Here is a 27,230-nt window from a genome sequence, read left to right on the forward strand (position 1 = left end):
AAATACAACTATGTATTTATAATCATCTTTTGATAAACTAAAAGGAACAAATATTTTCTATAAAAATCTCTCTGTATAAGCTCTTAGGATTATTTTTTATTTTTCTTTCATTCCCCAAATAACAAAAAGTGACCCAAATCTTTCTTCCACTCAACTGGTCTCAGATATTTGAACCAAACTCATATCTTTGACAGAAAATTATGAATAAGTTTGTATACATTTAAAATGGTTTTGCTTCAAATACAAAAATTAATGTGGTGACATTGATTATTGTAAATTCACAGAACTTTATGCAATAATAATGCAACTAAGTATTTCCCACAAATTTGGAATATAATAAAATTATAATTACATATGCTATGTCATAGCTAAATGCTGAACACAATGAGGGTATAACAATTTTAAAACTGTGTTAATTAAGACTTCTGATCCCAAATCTAATAGGATTCCTCCTTGATCTGAAGTTTAATATATGAAAAGCTGTTTGCTTAGTCTGAAAAATGTGTAATGCAAGAAATCTATACATTTCTATTTAATCACAAAACAACTTTTCTTTTATAGGCTTTTGTAAAAAAATATTCATAAACATGAGGCAAGCCTTTGGTGGAGCAGTTAAAACTCCAGTGGAGATAGCTTCATTGCCTATTAGAGAGCCTGAGTTCGAGTTTCAGCTTCCTGCTAATGCACATCTTGGGAGGCAATGGTGGTGATTTTTTTTTTTTTTTTTTTTTTGACAGGCAGAGTGGACAGTGAGAGAGAGAGAGGCAGAGAGAAAGGTCTTCCTTTGCCGTTGGTTCACCCTCCAATGGCCGCCACGGCCGGCGCACTGCAGCCGGCATCCTGCGCTGATCCGATGGCAGGAGCCAGGTACTTATCCTGGTCTTCCATGAGGTGCAGGGCCCAAGGACTTGGGCCATCCTCCACTGCACTCCCTGGCCACAGCAGAGAGCTGGCCTGGAAGAGGGGCAATCGGGACAGAATCCAGCGCCCCGACTGGGACTAGAACCCGGTGTGCTAGCGCCGCAAGGCGGAGGATTAGCCTAGTGAGCCACGGCGCAGGCAATGGTGGTGATTTAAGTAGCTGTGTCTCCAGCACCCATATGGGAGATCTGGATTGAATTCCCAGATACAGGCTTCAGCCTGGTCCACCTTCCCTTCTTGCACCCCTTTGCCCCTACTTCCAGTTTAAAATTTTTAAATTTAGAAATCAATCCATAAATGAAACAACAAAAGCCAAATTTAAGTATTTTTTCAATGTGAAAATTAACTCAAGTGGAGGTTTGCTCATATTAGTTTTCTATTTCTGTATTACAAATTACTTAGCTTGGCCGATGCCACAGCTCACTTGGCTAATCCTCCACCTGTGGTGCCGGCACCCCGGGTTCTAGTCCCGGTTGCTCCTCTTTCAGTCCAGCTCTCTGCTGTGGCTTGGGGAGGCAGTGGAGGATGGTCCAAGTGCTTGGGCCCTGCACCCGCATGGGAGACCAGGAGGAGGCACCGGGCTCCTGGCTTTGGATTGGCAAAGCAAGCTGGCCGTGGCAGCCGTTTTGGGGGTGAACCAATGGAAAAGGAATACCTTTCTCTCTCTCTCTCTCTCACTGTCCACTCTGCCTGTCAAAAAAATTACTTAGCTCGGAGTTTCTGTGTGCAGGCACAGTTTAACTGGATCTTCTGTAGAGGATTCTGTAAGTCTGTATTCAAGATGTCAGTCAGAGCTGCATTTCCTATTTCCTTCTGGAGGCTTAATTGGGAAAGAATTGACTTCCAAGCTATGATAGAGAGCCTTGAATTCTCACTGGCCAGCTTCAGCCCCTGGAGGTCATTTGCAGTTCCTTGTCAAGACATCTTCCTCAGTAGGAGTTCACACCATGGCCATTTACTTATTCAAGACGAACAGGGTAATGGGATAGATTGCTAGCAAGACAGTTTTATACAATGTATTCAATCATGAAATGACATCCTGTTGGCCACAGCCTATGCATCAGAGGGAGGGGATTATACAAGGCATGAAGATCAAAATACTAGAACCATTGGTGTTACCTAAAGGCCTGTCTGCTATTGCTATTAGCAAAATCTCATAGATTTCCATATTAATCAGGTTTATAAAATAAAAATTGCTATATGGAGAGATCATATGATATAATGCTGTCTCTCCATATTTTTTCTTTCAATTCATGCTAGTGACTCTATTGTTAAATGTAAGAGCTGACCTTACTTGTTTAGTCTCTTGATGATAGACAGTCTCAGATGATAGACAGTGGGTGGAGGAATACTTTCAGAGTACACTCATTTATGAGTGTGATAACCACCAATTTTTAGGATCTTCATGTTTCCCTCTAGCCCTACTCCCTTGGGAAGTTTCAACCTACACTGACTTTATCCTTGGCTATGTAACTTGCTTTGCCAAATTCACAGTAGCAAACATGTCATGAGCAGAGGCTTGAATGGTGATTAAGCATTGGAGCCTACTTTGTCCCCATACTTGAATCCTATAATCTCCATGGCAATATACCTGGACTAGCCCAAGAGGTGATAAGAGACTCAAAACCTACTGACTCCCATGGCCCCACTCAATAGTCAGTCAACCTGTTACAGCATATGTTCCCACCTGGCCAGGAGCTAACAACTGAGTGGTACAAGAGAAGGTCCAGGCTAGATCATCCTGAAACTTCTTGCTGAGCTCAATCCTAATTGATGAGCAACACAATTATGAACAACAACAAAAAAAAGTTGTTTAAAACCATTAGGTATTGTTTTCTATCAGTTATTTAATTAGATTCTTCCTAAGAAATTCAGAGGATTGTGAGGGGAAATGTCACTTGTTAGAACCGGAAAAGGTTGCAGGTAGCCCAAGAGCTGAGGAATAGCTCTGATTTTTGGTAAAATGTGCCAGTCCACAGCTTTCTGATCAACCTTGCACTGCTCTGTAATCTTCAGTTTCTCTTTCTCCATGGGGAAGATCTCACCATGGTCCCACTCAATAGCTTCCTCAGCCACTGGCAGAAGGGCTTTTTGCCATGGCTCAACAGCTCTTGAGGCCCATCTTCAATGGGATAATATCTAGGCATTTTACAAAGCTTACCCATCACGGTGCCATCATTGTTGTCACCACCAACTAGTTTTATGATAGTTTCAAGAACATTTTCCTTTTATTTAGGAGCTAAGTACTTCCTCTTATGCATGGCATTGATGTAATACCTAACAGATCAGGAGTTACTGTCCATTCCTCTCCCTAAGACAGGGCTTCAGCAGCAGTGGAGCTACCCCTTCTTGGGCTTTTTGTCTTTGAGGTTATTCTTTCTAACCTTGCCTTGTTGTCTGCCTTCTTGCCCGGAGGTGGCTTCTTAGTGTCCAGTTTCGGAGCTGGAGCTTTTTCACCCACCATCTTGCCAGATGGGGAAGATGTCTGTTAAGTGGCAACAGATAGTCAATAAGTATGCTTATCAATTATACCCAATATCCATGTATACATATATATGTACATGTATACATGTGTGTATAAAATCTAAAGTTCATATATATTACTAGATATCTGCTATATTTTAGAAGGAAGCTATAAATTGTTTTTGTATTTTAAAAAAAATTTTTCAAACATTTACTGGGGCTAGTGTTGTGGCAGTTATCAATGCCATTGCTTGGGAAACTGGCATCCCATATGGGCATCAGTTCTAGTTCAGGCTGCTCCACTTCTGATCCGGATCCTTGCTAATGCACCTGAGAAAGCAGTGGCAGATGGCCCAAGTACATGGGCCCTTGTACTCATATGGAGACCTAGATGAAGCTCCTGGCTCTTGCTTTTGGCCTAGCTCTGCCCTGAACCATGGTGGCCATTTGTGGAGAGTAAATAAGCAAATGGAAGATTCTCTCTCTCTCTCTCTTTCTCTCTCTCTCTCTCTCTCTCTCTCCTAACTGCCTTGCAAATAAATAAATCAATCTTTAAAAATATGCATTTATGAGAAAGGCAGAGAGACAGAGGGAGAGAGTAGAGACAGACAAGAAGGGATACATTCCATTATTTGGTTTTCTCTCTCCAAATGTGATAACACATGTGGCTGGGCCATGCCAAAGCCAGGAGTCCAAAATTCAATCCAAGTATCCCACGTGGGTGGCAGGGACCCCAGTACCTAGCCAGTTGCTACTGCCCCTCAGAGTGTGTATTAGCAGAAAGCTGGAATTGGAGGTAGAGTGAGACTGTAACCCAGACAGTCTGATATGGGATATGAGTGACCCACAAAGTAGTATAACCATTATACCAAGTGCCCAGCCCCTCTTTGTATATTTCTTAATTATAAATTCCTTCTTTTCTTTTTTAGCAACGTAACGACTGTTAAAAGTAAGCCCAGCAGATACCATTACTGAACAATGGAATATTTTGTACACATTTTAAAAATTAAACTATTTGCTCTTTTCCCCCAAGAAAAAGTTGCTATTTCTTGATCTCAGTGAGGAAGTTTGTAATCAATGAGTTCCAAAAAGAATTACATTACTTCAGCCATTTTTAGTAACCAGGACACTACAGCTGCATTTATACTGTATGAGAAAACAAAATTTAATTAGCTATATTGTAGAAGTGGACACAGATGGAGATATTAAAAAATGCGCACATCAAAGAAAGAAAACTTGCTGGGATGTTGTATTTATAAGAAAAGGAACAAATATCCATGTCTTTTCTCTGCCAGAAAGGAATTGCTAATTTTTTCTTTTACATTGGTTGACTAATAGCAGAGGTTTGTGGGACATTTTTGAAGCATGTTCTCAAAATAGAACAGATGATTTAGAACATTTACATATCATAGAAGCACCATTTTACACCAATCAAATAACTTTAGGGGTTAAATAAATTAACATTCTAAATTTAAAATCTTTAATTTTAATGTAATTGTTAGCTGTATCTCTCTGTGTATTCATCAATACAATATTTGGTTGAATAAGGAAAATGTAATTAATAGTCTATACGTTTAGATGCAAAGTGCATAAATATAATGACTATCACATGAACAGTTAAGAATAATATTTGTTTTCATAACACCTTCCAAATAAAGGAAAAAGTACTTAAAATATACTCTATTTTGCAATAATCATCAAATTCAAAATATTCTGTTCCTTAAGTACTCTTTGATATACTTTTACCTTCCTAGCTTGCTGCCACTAACCTAGCTCTGATCCTCTTAGCTCTTTTGCTTGGATTATTGCCTTGGCTTCTTAAATTATCTCCTTTCTTCAAACCTTGCTATTTTCTGACCTTTGGACATCACAGGTCAGCAATACATAATTAGCAGCACTTACTTATATACACTACTCTGTCTCTTCATCCCATGCTTATGTATGTGAATATCCTTTATATTTATTTACTTTATGGACATCTATCATCTTCAACAATTTAGCCTAGATATTTTTCCCAATTTCTCTCTTCATTTGTATCTTCTCTGTATTTTTATATTTGTACATTGCATTAATTTTTACTGTGATGTGTAGAGCTTTATTTCAATATTATTTTCATAATTTTATATCTTAAATATGTATCTATTGATATAGCCAATAAACAATGCAGAGTTACTTGGCTTTTTTTTTTTTTGTATTTGTCAGTGATCAGAGACTGTAGATTCCTTGAGAAAAACTTTGTTTTACTTATCATTTTTCTTAGTCACTAGCACTTAAAACATTCTCTGGCAATAAGAAAATACTAAAGAAATATTTGTTAGATGGTTTCTGGTGGAAGAACAAACAAAAAACCTGGCTATACAATCTGAATACTTTGAAGTTTATGTAAGCAGAATGTTTTCAAGGAAGAAACAACATGAAGTGAACAAGTAGCAAAGATTCATCTGAAAACATGACCTAAGCATGATACACACCCTAAGGAATGCAATTCTCATGAGTAAAAGAATTTTTTTAAAGATTTATTTATTTATTTGAAAGTCAGAGTTACACAGAGAGAGGAGAGGCAGAGAGAGAAAGAGAGAGAGAGAGGTCCTCCAACTGATGGTTAACTCCCCAGATGGCTGCAATGGCCGGAGCTGTGCTGATCCAAAGCCAGGAGCCAGGAGCCAGGAGCTTCTTCCTGGTCTCCCCCATGGGTGCAGGGGCCCAAGCACTTAGGCCATCTTTTACTACTTTCCCAGGCCATAGCAGAGAGCTGGACAGGAAGTGGAGCAGCTGGGTCTTGAACCAGCGCCCATATGGGATGCGGGCGCTTCAGGCCAGGGTGTTAACCTACTGTGCCACAGCGCTGGCCCCATCCATGAGTGAAAGAATTTTTTAAGACATAAAATAAAGTTCAACCTATCTTTGTCACTGGTTTTAAAGCCTAGTGATGGTAACATATCTAGATATAGTTTCAGCGTAGACATTAACTTATTCCATATCAGAGTGCCTGGGTTGAGTCCTGGATATGATTCAGATTCCAGCTTCCTGTTAGTGCACAACCTGGGAAGCCGCAGAATGTGGTCCGAACACTTGGATTGCTGCTTCACCTGTGGGAAACCTGAATTGAGCTGCAAGCTGCCTGCTTCAGTCTGCCCCAGCTGAGCACTGAGGGCATTTGGGAGTGAACCAGCAGACAGCGAATCTCTCTCTCTTTTTCTCTCTCTCTCTTATCCCCTTACATATATACATACATAAATTTAGTATCTTTCAGTCCAATATTTCCTTTTTTAAATTAATGAAGTAAGAAGAAATTCATGTGTAATTTACCTATTCTTACTAGCTTTAAATTTTTGTTATATCCTTTCTAGAATGTTACATAAAAATCAAATTATTCCACTTAGGATTCTGAAAGGTGTTGAGTAGGAAGAAATAGGAATCTGTTTTCCAAGTTCTACAAGCATTGCACCGGCAGATTCTTTCTGAAGTAGCTATTTGGAACTCTTAAGTCTATTAAAAAGCTTGCAAATTCCATAGAAAGATTTAGTAAATTATGGTTAATTTTGAGCAGTTTAAACTCATCATAGTTGCAATTGTTTACCCTTTACCCCCAGCTCCATGTTATCTGTTCCTGGAGTAGCTTTTAGGAGTCAGGGTGTACAAGAGCTTTCCCTATCCTCAAAATACCATGAACGTATGCTCTCATTACTAATGGCTGCTTCTCATCACAGAGATGAAGACAACGAGTCACATCTATGGCTATAAGACCCTCTCCTCGGGTTGAACAGACTTCCAGAAGATTGAAATCAGTGACACCCTCTCTTCCTTTTTCTTGTTTTAAGAGCCAGACATTAAAGACTAGTACCTTCAAAAGTAATCTCATATAAAAGGGAAATTAGAAAGTCAATGCACACACACAAAGAAAAGTGAAAGTTCAGAAAAGATCTGAAAAAGATATTGAGTTCACACCCCAGACTTATCCTCAGCATATGGACAGAGAAGATCAATCAATAAACAAAAAACAACAGCAAAACCAAAGTATTGATGGTGAATATGGGGGAGGATCTAATAACCAGAGATAGTCATATTTGATTCAGAATTCCAGTTTTCAACAAAACAAGATCTCAAAGCATAGAGAGGAATAGGAATTTATGGTCCACTCAAAGAAAAAAAAATATTCACCAAAAGAAATCCCTAAAATAAGATTTTATGGCAAATATATTAGATTTTTAAAAACATTATTGTAAATGATTCTCAAAGAACTAAATGAAAAGATAGAGAAAATCAAAAAAACAATTTACAAACAAAATTTGATTATTGATAGAGAAGCAGAAAATCTAAAAAGAAACCAAGTGAAATTCTGTAGCTGTACATTTCAGTAATTAAAATGAAAAATTCGCCGGCGCCACGGGTCACTAGGCTAATCCTCCGCCTTGCAGCGCCGGCACACCGGATTCTAGTCCCCACCGAGGCACCGGATTCTGTCCCAGTTGCCCCTCTTCCAGGCCAGCTCTCTGCTGTGGCCAGGGAGTGCAGTGGAGGATGGCCCAAGTCCTTGGGCCCTGCACCCCATGGGAGACCAGGATAAGGACCTGGCTCCTGCCATCGGATCAGCGCGGTGCGCCGGCTGCAGTGCGCCGGCCGCGGCGGCCATTGGAGGGTGAACCAATGGCAAAGGAAGACCTTACTCTCTCTGTCTCTCTCTCTCACTGTCCACTCTGCCTGTCAAAAAAAAAAAAAAAAAAAAAAAAAGAAAGAAAGAAAGAAAAACTCATCAGAGAGGATTCAAAATCATATATGAGCAGACTGAGGAGTCAGCATTTGATGGAAATAATCAAGTCTGAAGAACACTGAAGAAAGAACATTGAAGAAAAGTGAACAGACTAAGGACCTATATTTTAAATTAATGAATCTTATGTGAGTTATATCTCAATGTAGCTATTTTAATTAATTGAGCAACTTCAAATCCAGATCAATATTATACCATAAGAATTTCAAGAACTCAATTAATATTATACTTTTTAAAAATTAAGGATGATACACTGAAAAGCCCATGAGAGTATTTCAGGCATGAAAATCCAAAACACTGTGGCAAAAAATGTCCTACATGAAGGACCCCAGCAGAAAGGAGTGGTCATCAAAGAAAGAGGGACCTTTCTCTGAAGGGAAGAGAGCTTCCACTTTGCTTATGGCCTTGTCTAAATACTGATGAATTTTGTGGATGCAAAAGGCTTCCATACCCTAGGCAGCTCATGACAAGAGCGTTGGTGATCACTGACATCATACATAGTGTTAATTATTAAATTAACAACAGGAGTCACTGTGCAGTAACTTCCCGTCCAGGACCTCTGTATTCAAAGAGTTGTATTATAATTATGTCTAAGTGCTTGCAAAACATATATCATTCTTGGGTGCTTCTTTAAAGTTAATTAAGTTTCTAAAAAAATAAAAAGAAGTGGAATTAGGCGGCTCACTAGGCTAATCCGGCGCCACAAGGCGCCGGCACACCGGGTTCTAGTCTCAGTCGGGGCGCCGGATTCTGTCCCGGTTGCCCCTCTTCCAGGCCAGCTCTCTGCTGTGGCCAGGGAGTGCAGTGGAGGATGGCCCAAGTCCTTGGGCCCTGCACCTCATGGGAGACCAGGATAAGTACCTGGCTCCTGCCATTGGATCAGCGCGGTGCGCCGGCCGCAGCGCGCTGGCCGCAGCGGCCATTGGAGGGTGAACCAAAGGCAAAAGGAAGACCTTTCTCTCTGTCTCTCTCTCTCACTGTCCACTCTGCCTGTCAAAAATTAAAAAAAAAAAAAAAGTGGAATTAACTTCAAGATGCAATGACTCTGAAAAGCCCTTGTCTACTGTTGAGGAACGGTTTTGTTGTTTGTTTTTTTTTTTTTCACTTTATTGTGCAAATTTTTGAACTCTTAGTAAAAAGTTGGTCTTTTGTTTATAACGTTAATAAAAAATGGATCTTAGTGGAGAATGGTATGGGGAATGGGAAAGGGAGTAGGAGGAGGGTTGGGAGCGTGGGTGTTAAGGCAGGTATGATGGGAAGAATCACTATATTCCTAAAGTTGTACTATGAAATGCATGAAGTTTGTATTCCTTAAATACAAGGTTTCTTTGGGGAAAAAAAAAGATGATACACAATGAGATATTTTTCAGCCACAAAAAGAATGAAATCCTGTTATTTGTTTCCATATGGATATAACTAATATAATAATATTCTAATATTATAATATATTTGAATAATAATCTAATAATAATAGGCAGAGAAAGCCTAATATCCACATGATTTCACTCATTTATAAGAGCTAAAGTAGTTGATTTTGTAGAAGAAAAAAAAGAAGTGATCAATAAAGACTAAGAAGGCTAGGGAGAAAGCAGAGAGAAATTAGACAATAGGTAGTAAAATGCATTGATAGGAGGAATTAGTTTTAGTGTTCTATAGCATACTAGGATTACTATAGTCTACAGCAGATCATATATTTCAAAATAACTAGGAGAGTTCAAAGGGTCCCAACACATGGAAATGATAAATGTTTGAGAAGATAGAAATTCTGATTACCATGCTTTGATCATCATACATTATGTTCATGTATTAAATTATTGTATGGTACCCCATAAATTTACAAACATTATATGTCATTTAAAAATATAATGTTTCCTAATATCCTAAAATAACAATAATAACACAAACTGCACATTTAGAATGAAGGACATTGCAATTCTGATCATGAAAATACATGGAAGGATGATCTGAATGAGGCTGGATGCCTTAATCCAGAAATGACATGAGAGTGACATGGAGGCTTGTTCTGCCATTGTGTGATTCAGTTATATTCTAACTTCTATAAAAATAAACTCATTGCTTATAATCACAATATACAATATAATTATCACTCCAAGGATCAATAAAATGTTTTCAATATTTCAACATTAAAATGAAAATGAAAGTTTATATATTTTAAAAATTAAATTCATAAAATTATAATTTCTTAAATGAGAAATTCTTATCTACATATGATTTTATATAATCTTAGAAAATGTATTTATAGCTAATGGCTACATTAAGTATTTCTATGAGAAAATAGTAGCAAGAAACATAAAAATCAAAATCCTTTGAAAATTTCCTACTCCATTATATTTTAAGCATGAAGAGCTACCTTGGCATACTGAAAAGAAATAGAATAAAGATAACAGAATTTTGATTCCAATTCTATCACTAAAATTCATTGTCTTTTTCCCTATCTTTAAAGTTGAAATAACAGGTTTTGCATGTCTTACAAGACTAATTAGTGAGAATGAAGTTGGAGGAAGGTATCAGTTATGTATAGTTTTTCAAAGTATGACATTTATGTGGGAAAGAGTTTGCCAAAAATGGCATTCATGATCAACAATTCTTTAAACTGCATCATACAAAAATGTGAAGCAGGGTTTTTAAGTAGCTATGCGCATCAGCATTTCATATGTATTGGATTTACTTGCAGTATGAATGATAAATATTCATTTTAAAACTTGGTGCTAAAATATCAGTTTAAGAATTTTTATGTATGGCTTAAAATTTTCAAACGCCATTGAAATAAATCCCTGAATAGTCTTGAGTAGTTTATCTGAGCTCTCAAGTATGAAGTTGAAGGATGCTTAGGACAAACAGAATTGTATTATATCAGAAAGTTTTATTTGATTTTTAAATTTTGATGATGGCTCTTTAAGCTTCTCAAAGATATTCTAGAAGACACTATAATTCACTATTAAGATTCTGTGACTCTATTTAGAAATACATTTGTTAAAGTGAATTACATTGTGCTTTGTGCTCTATATTACCTTTCTGAAATTTTCTTTATGAAATAAAGTTTCTGAGCTATTTTGTTACTCCTTTCCTACAAGTTAATGAGACATGGAGTTTTTTCATATGTATATAATTCCACATACACTATTAAAAAGACAGTGATAGAATTTGTATTATCACAAAAAACTTTTAAAAAATTGTGGTTCTAAGCTCTTTTTAGCAAGTATATTACAATGAGAGTCTTCACCAAAAAGCCATATATTGTGTTTATTCATACACTTTGGAATATTATCTTAAAATTTGTACTATGCTTTGTTTTTCTTGATTTCATTCTGAGAATCTATGTCATGCTGAAAATATCAAATATTAAAAATATATAAGTGTACTACAGGAAGTTCATTGGAAAATGAAAATAAAGATAAATTTATCTTGGTGCAAAAAAAGTTTGAAATACACTAATTGATTTTCATCATTCACATTTCCTATGAACTTACTGAAGACCCCCATATACAAGGACTTCAATTTTTACATATGTTAAATTTATATATATATATATTTAAAGATTTTATTTATTTATTAGAGAGCCAACATTACAGAGAGAGGAGTCAGAAAGAAAGGTCTTTCATCCACTGGCTCACTCCCCAAATGGCTGCAATAGCCAGAGCTGCGCCGATCCAAAACCAGGAGCTAGGAGCTTCCTCTGGGTCTCCCACACAAGTGCAGCAGCCCAAGAACTTGGGCCATCTTCCACTGCTTTTCCAGGCACATTAGCAGAGAGCTGGATCAGAAGAGGAGCAGCTGAACTTGAACCGGCACCCATATGGGATGCAGGTGCCGCGAGTGAAGGCTTAGCCTATTATGCCACGGCACTGGTATCCTATATTTATATTTTGATTCCATTTTTTTCCAGAATATTTTGAAGTACTGTTGTATATATGCCTCCTATATATCTAACTATACTACCTAGAAAACTTGAATCTACTTTTAACTTGAGAAGATTTCGTTTAAATAATATTTTGGAGGATTTGAACAAGGCTTGGTCTTTCAGGTGGTTATCAGGTATAAAAATGGTATTTCCTACATTTTTGGTTATTGTTTACTATTTCTTAAAGCAGTATAGAAATATAGAAGATTGTGCAAAACATATACATTTCAGAAATTACCACAAAGCAAATACCTGGTTACCACTACTCAGATCAAGAATTGAAACATTGCCAGAATTCACAAGATTCTGGAACTCTTAGACTTTAACTCTTCCCCTGCAAAAATATAACTACTATCTTAACATTTAATACTATAGCATTTTATCTTTTATTGAGCTTTATATAAATGGCATAATATTATTTTTGAATGACTTTTTGCTCAATTTATTTATATTTGTGAGATTCTTTAATGTTGTTGCAGGTAACTGTAAATCATTCATCCCCTTTTCTGTAGTTTAATGCTTGACTGTATCATGATTTATTTTTCCATTCTGTGATTGATGGACATTAGAGTTGTTCCCATGTTTTAAAAAATATGTTTATTTATTTATTGTCATCCACTTGTAAGAGCAATGGGGAGGGAGGGAGGGAAAGAGGGAGAGAGAGAAAAAATCTTCCACTTGCTGGTTTACCCACCAAACGCACACACAGCCACCACTGGGCTAGGCTGAAGCCAGAAGTCAGGAACATTTTCTAGGTCTCCTATATGGGTGGCAGGAGCCCAATCTCTTGGGTCACGTTCCTCTGCTTTTCTCAGGCAGGGAGCTGGATTGGAAGTGGAGCAGCTGGGGTATGAACAGGCACCCGTATGGGAAGCTGGCCTCACAGGCAGTAGCTTTACCCACTATGCCATAATACCAGTCCCTTATTTTCACTTTAACCCAATTTTTTCCTTTATTGTTAGCACATTTTAAATTTTGGACTTTATAAGATTATCCTTTATCCCAAGGCGTGAAGATATTCTGCTATATCATCTTCTAGCAGTTTTATCTTAAATAATAAATGAAATAGTATGCATTTATCTATATAATCTTCTTGTCATTTCATCACTCACTGTTTCTATGTCACTTTAATTATTTAATTCCTGCTCCATTCTTTGAACTTAGTTTACTATTATTTTTATAACTTCTAAAAATGAATGCATAGTAGTACATTTGAAAATTGGCTCCTTATTTATATGTGAGTTATTATGAACAATTTCTAGAACATATCTTCCTAAGTCCATAAAATTTTACATAGAACTTATAAATGATAATTTTATTCACAAATACCCTAGCATTTGCAATACCATGCTTTCTTCAGTAAATTATATAATTCTAAAAAAGTTCTCTTTTTTTATGAATGACAGAATTTCTTTCATTTTTTAAAATGTTAGCTCAAAAAGTCTTTATAATATAAATCTAATACTACCATGTTTTAAGCCTGAAATAATATTTCATTTATCCTATATTCTCTCTGTGTTAAATATGTGGACTTCTTTTAAGGTGTACCATGAAACCATTTTGCTAATGATGACATAAATCATTCCAAAGACTCTAGTAAAGCCCAGGCCTTAAGAGACTTTAGGAAATGAACACAAACAAACAAACAAACAAACCAAAAGTATTTACCTTTTCAACAACCATGATCACATGGTTTCATTCTGTCTGTAAAATTGTTGACAAAACCATACATTTACATGTTTCAATGAATATGAGGTGTTCAAAATTTTCCTGGATGTCTTCTCCAAAGTATTTTATATTATCTTTAATTTCTTGGCCTCTGACCTTTGATATTCTTATAAAATTTCTAATGTTGAATGCCAATAAACATACTCTGAATTTATTTTTATGTTTCGCCTCTGACAAAGACCAAATTACATGACCTCCAGCATTTAACCAAGTGAAGTATAATTCTGCACATGTATTGATTTCTCATATTTGCCTAAACATATGAGTACCTTTATTATACTACATTCTTCAAAGTTTAAAGAATTTCCTTTAGCTTTTCTCACGACTGGGATCTCAAAACAGACTCAGTATTTATCTAAAAATATCTTTATGGGGCAGGAATATGGTCTGGCGTTTAACATGCTGGTTTAGGTGTCCACTTCTCATGCACTCATCCCTGGGAATCATGTCCCCCTCTGGCGTGTAGCTCAGGCTTCCAATGAATGCAGACCCTGAAAGGAAGCAATGATGGCTCAAATAATCAAGTTCTTTCAACCCGTGTGATAGGCCTAGATTGAGTTCTCAGCTCTGGCTTTGACCAGATCATTGCACATATTTGGGGAGTGAACCAGCAGATGAGGGCTTTTTCTCTCTTTGTCTCTCAAATAAACAAAAAAAAAAATTGATATTATTACTTCATTTTTGACGGATATTTTTTCTGCATGCATATTTATAGGTTAGAAAATTTCCTTTTTCACTAGTTCTTTAAAATATTAATTTTTTTTGGTCCCTGAAAAAAAGGGACTTATTTTTCAACAGAAGTTTAATTCCTATCATTGTTTCTGTTGCATTATGTAGAGAATGAAATAAATCACCTTTATCAAAGTATTCCTCAAAAAAGAACGCTCCTTCTTCCATGGCTCACTAGTTTTGAGAAATTATTTTCTCTAATTCATAGTTAAGCTTCACTTATTTTGAAAATATTTTGGTTTTGCTTTCTTTCTCTTAATTTGAAAAGCAGAGAGACAGAGATCTTCCATCCAGTGGTCCCTCCGCAAATACCTCTAAAATCTGGGGTTTGGCCACACCAAACCCAAGACCCTGGGACACATCTCATGTGGGTGGCAAGCTTAGTTAAGTAATCACCTACTGCCTGCCAGCATGTGCATTAGTAGGAAGCTAGATTAGAAGCAGAGGTGTGACTTGAATTCAGGTTGATATGAGATACAGGCATGCTAACAGCTGTGACAAATGCCCAGGCTTATAAACTTTAAACTTTTGTTTACAATTCAGGCTTTCCTTGTAGCTTTCTTTAAACTACACCTTACAATAAATTCACTTGAATGCTGTATTCAAGTGTTTTAAAAAGTAGAATCAGGCCTTTTTATCAAGATAATGGAATCTGTTCAATCAAGAAATCTTGGAGATTGATGCATGCTTTATAAGTTAGCCATCATTGTTTGAAGCTTAGGTGATCCCATTGTGTTTTAATCCTGCCCTGGTTATTTGAGTCACTGAGGTTATCTCTTACACAAATCTTTTTTTTTTTTTTTTATACTTCTCTCATGCAGTGTTTTCAGATAGCCTGTTTTGAACTCACTTACTCTTCCTTTGTTTTAAACTATTATTTTATTAATAATGTCTATCATACTTTTTATTTGGCTTAGCTTACTCTTTGAAACAATTCTCTTTGTTATTACTTCCTTCTGTCTCTGAAGTTTCTTGCTAGAATATTAAATTATTTCTCTGCGTCCTCCTGGAGCTTGTTGGGTTTCCTTAAAACAGCTATTTTGACTGCTTTTCAGCATAGAAAAGTTCCACTTCCTAAGTGGTTGGTTTCTGGGCCCTTACTTTTTCTTTAGCTGAGCTCAAGCTTTCCTGAAAATTTTTATTTTATTAGTGTATGACATAATCTGTGAATTGAAAGATCAGCTATGTGGGCCATAACTGTGGCACAGCGGGTTAACACCCTGGCCTGAGGCACTGGCATCCCATGTGGATGCGGGTTCGAGGTCTGGCTGCCCCACTTCCGATCCAGCTCTCTGCTATGGCCTGGGAAAGCAGTAGAAGATGGCCCAAGTCCTTGGACCCCTGCACACGCATGGGAGACCCAGAAAAAGCTCTTTGCTACTGGCTTCGAATCGGCACAGCTCCAGCCATTGCAGTCAATAAGGAAGGAAGGAAGGAAGGAAAAGATCAGCTATAGTAATCTGGCTTCATTTGTGTCTGTCCTGGGAATTCTAAGCACTTTGCCTATTTTCTCTGATCCTATACATCTCCCACTTCATCACCAGAAGGTGCCCTAAGTCAAGGTTTGCTGCAAATCCAGTGTTGGTGTGTTTTCAATGCTTCAATTCTAGAAAACGCCCCAATCTCAGAATCATCGCAAACCTGCAGTTGATGTGTTGATCAGAATGAATTAGGAAAATATTTTAAAATGATCACTCTGTTCCAAAAGTCTCCTCCTATGAATGCAATAGGTCTCAATGCCTAGTCCTTTACCAATACCACATTACTCGATCAGGATGGATATGATTGAAGCTCTCTCTGTGGCTGAGGTGTACTTCCAGCCCAAGGCTGTTGCTACCAGCCACCAGTGATGCTTTCTGCAATTTAAAGATGCTCATCTGGGGTCATGGGAATCTACCTGGCACTGGAGCAGGCCCAGAGGCTCCTTCCACAGACACTGGCCTACAGACAAAGACTGTTATGATATATCCACAGCTGGGTTTTTCTAGTGCAGCATCAACTCCTAAATCACAGTTCCAATAGCTTGCTGGATCATACCTGGGTTTCTGTCACTCATTCTTGCACAATCTTGGGGTGCCATGCAAAGCCCTTGTGGGCTGGCAGTGATACCTACCGAAACAAGTTCATCCCATCATGGTACAGGCCTCCACCTGATGCTAGGGCAAATCTAGAAGTTCCACATACAGATACTGACCTAGGAATATGAACCATTAAGGTCTGTCAGCTGTTGAATTTTACCAACTTGTCACTGAATCCCCAAACACAGAGCTGTGGTCCTCTGCTGTCTGCCCAAGGTTCACGGAGGGGTGATAAGGCAGCCTCTTTGCCACCCTGACTGCCTCTAAGCTGGATCACCCCTGGCCATCACTGTCACCATGCACTGTGCTAGACTCATTTGAAGGTGGTGGTTATCCATGCAATAATGAATCCACTTCTCCCAGATTGGGGGTCTCCACCTGATGCCGGAGCAAATATAGATGCTCCGTTGGTAAACACTGGCTTGAGGGTAGCAGTCTTTGGGCTTTCTTAGGTGATGAATCTCACAGCAGTGGGCCCTGTCCTAATCAGGGAGCTGTTGCCTAACGTCCCATGAATACTCTCCATGGTTTGGAGGGATTTTTCTACTCTTTTATTCTATCCAATCAGGTTTTAATAATTGATAAAGGAATATATTAAATGTACATGTGATTTATAAACTAGCCCATATCATTGATTGACTATAATCTCATTGACCTTAAGAATGAAAACTATTGATTAAACTGAGTGATCTATTTTTCTAATCTAATGTAAGAAAAGTTTCCCAAATATTAGCAAACCTTATTAAGAGAAAAATATGCTCATAACTCTCTAGAAATGGTGGTTTCCAGTGAAGAAATCTTTTTACTAAATAAATTTGTAGAAAAAATTTACAAACATATAGTAACCTGGGAATATTAGAAAATGTGTCAGGGAATTAAGAGTAAACTTCTATTTTCTCTTCAGTTATTTTTTGTAGACTTAAGTGAGAAATACCAATGCATATACGAAAATGAATTCCACGATTTCAATATAATCAGATTGAAGTTGATGCATATGACTAACATAGTTAATTAAGAGATGAAAAATGAGCCTTATTAAAAAAACTGGATTATTTTGAGACTAATTGTTTCTATTCAACTCCTTACTATTATCAATCTCAATTGCTTTTAGCAAAAAATCCTTGACATATATTTTTTAAAAAGTTATTTTAATTTATTATCCTTTGTCACTAGTTGACAACCATAGTTTTAAAATACTTTAAAATATCTCCAAATACCTCAAATGGTATAAGAAAACAAAAGCAATCCTAGATTGATAATACTTTAGAATTCATTCAGAAGTAGTTTAGGGAGACCATAATTGTGTTCCAAAAGCAGCATAAACTGCTACTTTCATTATTTTAAAGTTCTTTATTCTCTGAATTTTCCAATAAAAATTCGAAACTAATGTGTGAGAACTTAGAATATACTACATGTACTGTATAAATGTTTTTGTCATACAAATTGAATTACACATTAACCATTTTAATGACATTAAACATTTTAATGACTAAAATTAGAGAAAAATCAGAGTTTATGAATGATATATGATAATTCATCAAATTGTCAATATTAAGATCTGGTATCATTCATTTGTGAACAAATCTTCTTACATGTGTATAATTTAAGTATCTTAGGACATTTTATTTTCTACCACATGTGACTTACCATGTATGTCAAAATATGATTGATCAACATGCCAGCAATAAGTGAATAAAAATGTGACAGCCAGAAGTCTGTTGCAGAGATTTTTTACCACAATTAATACGCTATTATTTAACAAATGCAAATAAATGCTTTATATTTTTCTCTTGCCTTCATCTATTTACTCATTCACAGCATTAGTTAGTGGATTTCAGTGTCACAGAGATCATATTAGTTTCATTTATTTAATTTTCAGATTATATTTCTATTAATATTAATGTGAATAAACTGCCATTATAAATTACTATTGAAACAGGTAACCTGTTGTGACACTTGTTCCAATCATCAAAATATTCTCTGGTAAAACATTTGGAAATAGTTATGTAGTAATCTGTTTGTAATTTAGATTAAACCATACATTATGTTAAATACAAAATAAAATACTGGCAACAATTTCCAAGGAAAGCTACGGAGCTATAACTTTGGAAACAGGCAAAAAAAAAAAAAGAATGAATATATATTCAAAAACTCAGAACTTATCAATCGTCAAATTCTTTTTAACCAAATGAGGAAATAAAGATCACAAAGGGTAAAATAACTTGACCAAAATCACCCAATCATGCAGTTAGTGAATTATTCTTAAAATGCTGTAAATTGGTTCCTATATCTTAAATCATGTGTTCTTTCTACCAGAAAATTGAGTTGATCCCTAAACTGAGTAATGTCAAATAATATGCATTTATACAGAAAGGGAGTGAATAGCCGTTAGTTTTTCTGCTAATTGCAAATACCCTAGAAAAGCTGAACATTAATGAATTATTCATCAAACCACAGAGTTGTGGTTATGACATGTGTGAATCTGAATTAAGTGGCATGGACAACACAAAGAGCCTGCCTTGCCCACAGTGTCCTTCACATGTTGCTACTCTGAAGTATAGTATATTAAAATCACAATTTACCAGTTCTCATAAATGTTGGGTCCAGTTGCTTGAGTCCTCTGCTATTTTCACTTGTGCTCCTTCATACTGCTACGTCCACACAGGGATTGGCTGAGGTTAAGTTCAGCTGTAATCTACAGGATGTCTGAGCCTTTTACATGGGTGTCTTATTTTACAGGAAACTAGATGTAGGCTGGGCTTCCTCCCATCTGCTCTGCCTTGTAAGAGAGTGCAAGATCTTCTTACCCTTTGGCTCAGACGTTGTACACCACATTTTCTGCCAAATTCTGTTTGTTAAAGCCAGATTCAAAGGGCTAAAGAAATAGAATCATTTCTTAATGGGAAGAAAAACAATGGCACATTGTACTGGGGTTTTCAAAACAGTACATATTTGTGTTAATTATATTCAAATTTCAGATGAATGAAAAATATGTTAATAAAACTGTATTTACAAATTGGATTTTATGAGATAAATTTTTCAATATGCATATACTTTGTAATTTCTCCTTTTTTTTTATTGGGAAAAGACTGTAAGACTTGCCTGTTATTTTTCTGTCTTACTTCTTTGGAACAGTCTTCTATATCCACTCATTTAAAAAGATTTATTTATTTGAAAGCATGATAGAGTGAAAAGAGACAGTGACACACACACACACACAGAGAGAGAGAGAGAGAGAGAGAGAGGAAGAGATAGCTTCCATCCTATGGTTCATTAACCAAGTAGCTGCAAAGGCTGGGGCTGGTCCAGGCCAAAGCCCGGACCCAGGACTCAGGAACTTCAACTAGATCTCCGACACGGGTGACGGTGGTCAAAATATTTGAGCCATCTTCTGCTGCTTTTCCAGGTGCATTAGCAGGGAGCTGGATTCGCAGTGGAACCAGTGCTCATGTGGGATGCCTGCATCACAGGCAGAGACTTAACCTTCTGTACCACAATGCCAGCTTCTAAATCCACATTTATTGAGAACCAATAATGTAAACTTGTAAACCTATTTTACAATATAAGTTAATATTATTGTATCACATTCTAAATGTATAAAATTAGACAAATTGGCAGAGAATTACTAGCCATTGTCAGTGCTACCTCTCTTTTCTAGGTTTTCTCTTCAACCAATACCTACAACGAATTAACACTTTTTTTCTAAATAAACATTACATGAACTCTGCATGTAAATGTGGCCACTGGTTAGAATAAATTTATTAAAAACCTATTTATTATAATTTCAATCAGTGAAACAATTGAAGATGATTACATAAACAAAAAACTTTGAAAACATAGATGATCAAAGGACAGTTGCTATTGCACATGAACCCAACATCTAACTTTGTTTTGTTTTTGTTGCACAGCATAGGTGAAATCCTGACTCAATTAGATAAGCAGCTATATATATAACTTGAAATTTCAAGATATTTTAATTAACTTTAAATATGTGATTGTTAAAAGTGTAATAGTAAAATGTGTGCTTCAAAGTGGAATCAGTGTTAAGATCGAAATGGTTGGCACTCCCTCCTAATATATTGAAAAATAATACAGAAACATACATAGGACATTTGTTTTAATGCACTGTTGAAAATGGTTATGTCCTGTCCTAGAGTGGTGACTCTGAGCCTTGAGTGGCAATCATTTGATCTGTACTCCTTGGCTGCAGCTAAATCAACCATTAGCCTAGTTTCAAAATCCATGTCAAATGGCTCTTTAATAGTCATCTAATGCTTCAATTTCAAATTCACCACCCATAAAACCAATCTTACAGAACAGGTCGATTGGCTCTCTACCCTCTGACATTTCTCCTATCTAGAATATTCAAATGTTCACCTATTAGCCAAAAATATTTTTGTGTATGTGGGTGTGAGCTGTTTATTTATATTTGCCAGCTACTTATTTAACATGAGTTTCACAACAGTTTCATCGCATATGGAAGGTTAAATTTTAAAGTCAAAATTGACCTTGAAAATTCTCTCATTGCCCATTACTGCTTCTGATCACATTTTATTCAAATATGTTCCAGATAAAATTATTTGCTTATATTGTGAATTCATTGTTTTTAATCTTATGTAGAACTGCAAGCAGAGAATAAATCTCAGTCCTATAACACGAACACTGATGAGGCATGAGGCCAACATAGCAGCTAAGGAAGCAGCAGTCTCCTACCTCCCACTTTGCACATACCCAGAGCTCATGACCCTGAGATGACTGCTCCACCCACGCCATTCGTATTATTTCACTGTCCTCCTAGCATACACACAGAGATTAATTCAGTAAATAAACCTGGAATTCAGTGTCACTATTACACCCTTTTCTCCATCTGTAATATAGCTAGTATGCTTTCTATCCAGTCTCTAACACCAAAAGCAGCATAAAACACAGCAAAAGTCCCTAGTAATTATTAAAGTACAATTAAAGAAAGAGTGAATCTGGGCCGGTGCCACGGCTCACTAGGCTAATCCTCCGCCTTGTGGCGCCGGCACACCTGGTTCTAGTCCCGGTCGGGGCGCCGGATTCTGTCCCGGTTGCCCCTCTTTCAGGCCAGCTCTCTGCTGTGGCCAGGGAGTGCAGTGGAGGATGGCCCAAGTGCTTGGGCCCTGCACCCCATGGGAGACCAGGATAAGTACCTGGCTCCTGCCATCAGATCAGCGTGGTGCGCCGGCCGCAGCGCGCGGGCCTTGGCAGCCATTGGAGGGTGAACCAGCAGAAAAAGGAAGACCTTTCTCTCTGTCTCTTCTCTCACTGTCCACTCTGCCTGTCAAAAAAAAAAAAAAAGTGAATCTGACACATCAACAATCTGTCAAGAAACTTGTATGTTGATTTAAATAACACAGAAATTGACCTTCTGAAAATGAATTATGTAAGTAAACTCTTAAGTTAAAGAAGAAAATCATCCTTGTGACTTTAGTCAATTTCTTAAATACTACAGCACAGTTTTGGTCCAATAAAAAATAAAAGAATGGGGCTGGCGCTGTGAATTGGTAAAGCCACCGCCTGCTGTGTTGGCATTGCATATGGGTGCCCGTTCAAGTTCTGGCTGTCCCACTTCTGATCCAGCTCCCTGCTACAGCCTGGGAAAGCAGTGGAAAATGGCCCAAGTCCTTGGGCCCCTGCACCCACATGGGAGACCCAGAAGAAGCTCCTGGCTCCTGGCTTTGGATAAGTGCAGGTCTAGCCATTGCAACCATTTGGGCAGTGAACCTCTCTCTCTCTCTCTCTATGCCTCTCTCTAACTCTGCCTTTCAAATAAATAAATATTTTAAAAAATAAAAATAAATAAGCTGCATTTCATTTACATTAATATATTTTTCTCTTTGAAAAGTATTTAACATAATAAAAGAAGAAGCCATTGATAGAAACAAAATATTTTTATATCACATATTTCATGTGAAAAAAGAATATGTATCAAGGTTATATAAAAAAACTAAAATCTCAAGTAAGAAAAAATTTTTAAATTAGGCAAAAGATTTTAGCAGACACCTCATAAAGGAAGAAAATATATGCATATACATTTATAAATATATATTATACAGTGATGTTGATTCTTCTTGGATTAATTAAAATGCTTAGATTTGTACCTTTATTTATTTAATGAACCCAGGAATATGTTTAATCAATACATGTTTAACATTTCTTCAATTATTTTTTGTTTTCTTTTGTTTTTTGCTGACCCAATTTTTCATATCTCCTAGTACTCCAATTATGCATATAATTAACCTCCTAATACTGTATCACATGTCAATAAAGCTTGTTCTAATTTTCTTCAGCATTCATTTTTCTGTTTTCCCATTTATGTGGTTTCTTTTTACTTGTTTCAGCTTCACTGTTCTTTTCCTCTTAAGTGTCTACTCTGGTATAACGTTCTTTTTTTTTTTTTTTAGATAATCTGTTCTTCCCATTCTAGACTTTTCCATTTTGTGGAATAGTTCTTATTTCTCTATAGAGATTCCCTTTTTCCTCATTATGATTGAGTTGTGCTTTAAAACTTGAACTAATTTTAATAGCTGTTAAATCATTTGACAATTCTCATATCTCTGACATTCTCATTACTGATTGATATTTCTCCTAATTATGGGTCTCTTTACTTCCTGCATGTCTATTTTTCACTATATAATGGGCATTATGAATGTTATCTTGATTGTTGAGATTTGCTGTTTTCCTTGACAAAGGAAAGAATTCACTTGAAGACTAGAATGGACCTACCATAAAGATCTGCCTCCCTGCTACTTATTGTACTAAATGATAGAATCTGGTTGGAATCAAACCATTTGTTCTTTGCTGCTGTTTTTTTTAGCTCATAGCTCCCTAATGCTTGTGCTATCTCTGGTAGTCATTCTTTATCTGGCCTCTGGAAGTCTCAACTTGCACATGTTCAGTTAGCAAAGATCCAAGGCAACTTACAGGTAGCTTCTCTTTGATACTCTGCTCTGAAAAGTCCACCCACCTCAATAGCCTCACACTCCAAGCCTTTACTCTTCTGCTTAGTGTGATCAGTGTTGGGCTTTTCTCCTTGAACTGTCGTCAGTAACAAGCATTCAGGCAGAAAACCAGAGCAATCATGTGGCTAATGCACATTATCTCCTTTCTGTCAGTGTTCAGAGGCTTGGTACATATTATGCAATGTCTGGAAGCTATTTAATATTTTTTCCAGTTTTTCAGTTTTTTTGTAATGGAAGACCAGGTCCAGTAGCTATTATCTTGGGATAGTAGAAAGAGAAATCACAAAACTGTTGTCCATTCTACTATATGGTTATCAACATTAGGGCAAATATCCCTACATGTGATAACCTTAGGCCATTTTAGGACCAAAGGGATAACATTTGAAATACATCTAAAAAAATCTGATGAAAAATGATTCAAACTCCTGTTGCAAATATTCGGTTAATATTTCTGGTATAGCTACAGGCATCAAAATACATAAATGAAATGGCAATTTCACTCTTGGAAATATTCACATGCCCCTGTATTATTTGGGGCATAGTCAGAATAATGTTGAGCAGAAATTTAGACAGCAAAGAGTTAGAATTATCCAGATATAGGACCTCAATTTTATGTTTGTGCAGTTGTCATAGATCTGGCCAGGGAGTCATCTCAATAAGGTCATCGGGTAAGGCTATTCACAAATAATCTCAACTCAGCTTTTATAGACAAAGAATGGTAGATATAATAACCACATCGTGTTGGGCTCTCTGCACTCCTCTATCCACTTTTGAGGGTAGTAGCATGACTTTTTCCCTACAAATTACAGATAGGTTCAGAATAAAGTCGGAGTGCTACACAGAAATACAGCAAATAGCAAAAATGAGCTTCTCTCCTTACCTACTATAAGCAGAAGACAGCATAAGTTGTCATAGTGTCAGAAAGTTATACTTATCCTACTTGAAGAGCAAAGCAGCATTTACCAAGAAAAATCCTGAGAATTGTTTTATTCTAATAATTAGAAAGCAATGACTTCTTTACAAAATATTTATTCTATATCTCTCATTTACATATCTTAAGTCATTTTGTATAATAGCAGCAATAATGGGAAATATCTGAAAGAATTATTGGATTCCCATTTTAATATGAGAATCATTATATCTTATAAATGGTTAGTTTTTTTCTCTGTGTATCATTCCTTAAAAATGAAGAACAAGCATATTTGGCTAACATCACGTTTCAGTTACTGGTTCCCAGAAAGATGAACAAAGGGAAAGACTCCACTCTGTGGATCCTGTACCCTTCAGAGATTTCCAGATTTGTACCTAGGTTCCTCAAATATGTTCTTCCCATATGAATGACCACCTAGAGAAGGCTCTTCACACACGTTGGAGAGATTTTTTTATGATGCTATTTCCCTCTCCCAAATTATGTTTCATCCTCCAGTTACTACATTCTAGAAAGCATTAGCTGTGTGAGACCAGCAGTATGGAGGACATAAGAAATACATGAAAGGAGGCTAAATATATTTCCCTGTGCTACAGCCTATACTTGCCACATCCCAATGTAAGGATGTCTAATCCTTAGTTCAAAATTACTTCAGAATTTGCTTAAACTGTGCAACATTTGGGAGGCATTTTTTAAATTAAAATTCAGTCTTATACAAGGAGAGTGCCACTGAACTCTGAAATCTTATATTCAGATATTTGCAACTCCAAAGAAATATGTAATTCTTAAAAGCATCACAAATGTACCTTGGTAGAAAAGGGAGATGTCCTTTTCAATACCTCCAACATACATTGCTTGAGACTAATTTTCTAAACGTTATTAGTGTTCTCTGCTTATTCTCACATGAAAGAAAAAGTTTATGTGAATGGTGACTAGAATTTCATGCTCCATGGGTTAATTTCCTGGAGGATTCCTCGTAGTTCTATTTCATATTATCATGGCCTGCCCAATAAATTATCCTCCATAGGCTACTGTCTGTTTTAGTTTCAGCGATCCCACACAACTATGAGCCTCATGGTCTTGTACATGAATCTTTATATTTAAGCTATTAGAGATGCAACCCTAAATACTTTGTGCCACTGAAAATCCCCATTCAAAGAAAAAGTTCAGCTCAAATGAAAATCTGGGGAGACTACCATATGAGAAGTAATTGTGAGATCACACTGTATTTATTCATTTGCTTTTTGTGTATGTATTTATTAAATGATATCTTCTTTAAAAATAATGCACAATGGCTTATAAGTGTCAATAAAGTATAATAAGATAGCATTAAATAATAGTAGATAAGAAGAAAAACAGATATGCAAAAATGAAATAAATATTTAAACCAGCATAAAAATTAATACCACATTATTAACATTCACAAAACGTGTTGGGGGGAGGGTGGTGTTGTGACACAGTAGGTTAAGCCACCTCCTGTGACAGCAACATCCCATATTAGACAACAGTTTAAGTCTTGGCTACACTGCTTCCAATCCAGCTCCCTGTTAATGCACCTGGGAAGACAGCAGAAGATGGTCCAATGTACGTGGGTCCCTGCCAAACACGTGGGAGACCCACCTGGAGTTCCTGGCACCTGGTTTTGGCCTGGAACAGACCCGGCCATTGCGGTCATTTGTGGGTGAGCCAGTGGATAGAAGATGTGTTTCTCTGTCTCATTTTTGCTGTCATTTTGCCTTTCAAATTAAAAAAAAAAATCTTTAAAAAATGATGTTGGAATATATCAGTGGATACCATTATGCTTTGGATAAATGTACATTCTCTAGCCCCTAAAAATGCATCCTAACCTTCCGTGCTATATCAAGCAGAGGTCTTACAGCTTTGCATGTGATTTTCACAGCTTTGGATAAGGACAGGAAATGTCAGCAGTTCATGAACTGAAAGTACTGTGATAAGTAAATAAAAGTAGTAACCTTGTACCAGCCGGTAACTGCTGACCACAAAAATGTTTTAGCTTTAGCTATTACTAAACTTTATCTCACTAAGCAAGATAAAATAGTTGAGTCAACAAGAATTATTCCCTGTCTCATATAGCAGGTGTTACATGAGAATTATACAAAAATAAGCCTGCTTGCTTCTAACATAACAGTCTTGGTGGAGGACAAATAGGCACCCAAACTCTGAATCTGAAAACAGAGAAGCAATGATAACACAAGGAAAAGACGAACCCCCCCCCACAGTCGTAGCCTTAATCTGCTGCAGTAAATACTCTGGAAGAAAGCCAACAGCATCTTGGTTTCCCCAATCAACTACCTCAGGAGACCCAGATACAATTAACCTATGACTAAAGATTCACAACCCTCAACCACTCCAACAATACCCACCCAAATGGAAAAAGACTTTTCAAAGTGTCATATCATAACAGTATCTACCTTTGGGATCAAGAATGGAGGCTATTTCAATAGATGGTTCGTGAAGCCAAATAAAGTTCTTTCTTTTGGTGAGAGTGCTGTGAAGCCTTCCTTTTGTTAGCATATATCAGTAATTAGAGATATTTGTGATATTTTGTTACATGTCCCTCTACCCCTTTGTTCCTTGACTTACTCATTATCAAGGAGTGGTAGGTGGATTCCAAACAGCCCTAAAGATTTTTCAAGGTGTCATTGAGGTCAATATTATTTTTTCAATAACACTAGCACATAATTTA

The 27,230-nt window shown here is 36.7% G+C and overlaps 1 long non-coding RNA gene across 3 annotated transcripts in view; it reads right to left on the bottom strand.

Annotated features, from left to right (window-relative positions):
• The window catches only part of LOC127492774 (uncharacterized), a 182,790-nt gene that overhangs the window by 60,950 nt on the left and 94,610 nt on the right, over positions 1 to 27,230 (bottom strand). Inside the window, exons 1-2 of one of the 3 annotated variants that reach the window (XR_007922531.2) lie at positions 19,192 to 19,544; positions 3,306 to 3,406 (exon numbers count right to left, since the gene is read on the bottom strand). This is a non-coding gene — a long non-coding RNA (uncharacterized lncRNA). Of the gene's footprint in view, positions 1 to 3,305; positions 3,407 to 19,191; positions 19,545 to 27,230 lie in introns of those variants that run through there. The other 2 variants (XR_007922530.2, XR_007922529.2) reach the window with 2 other exon arrangements.

The sequence above is a fragment of the Oryctolagus cuniculus genome, chromosome 14 (genome assembly GCF_964237555.1).
Source record: "Oryctolagus cuniculus chromosome 14, mOryCun1.1, whole genome shotgun sequence".
Taxonomy (NCBI): Eukaryota; Metazoa; Chordata; class Mammalia; order Lagomorpha; family Leporidae; genus Oryctolagus; species Oryctolagus cuniculus.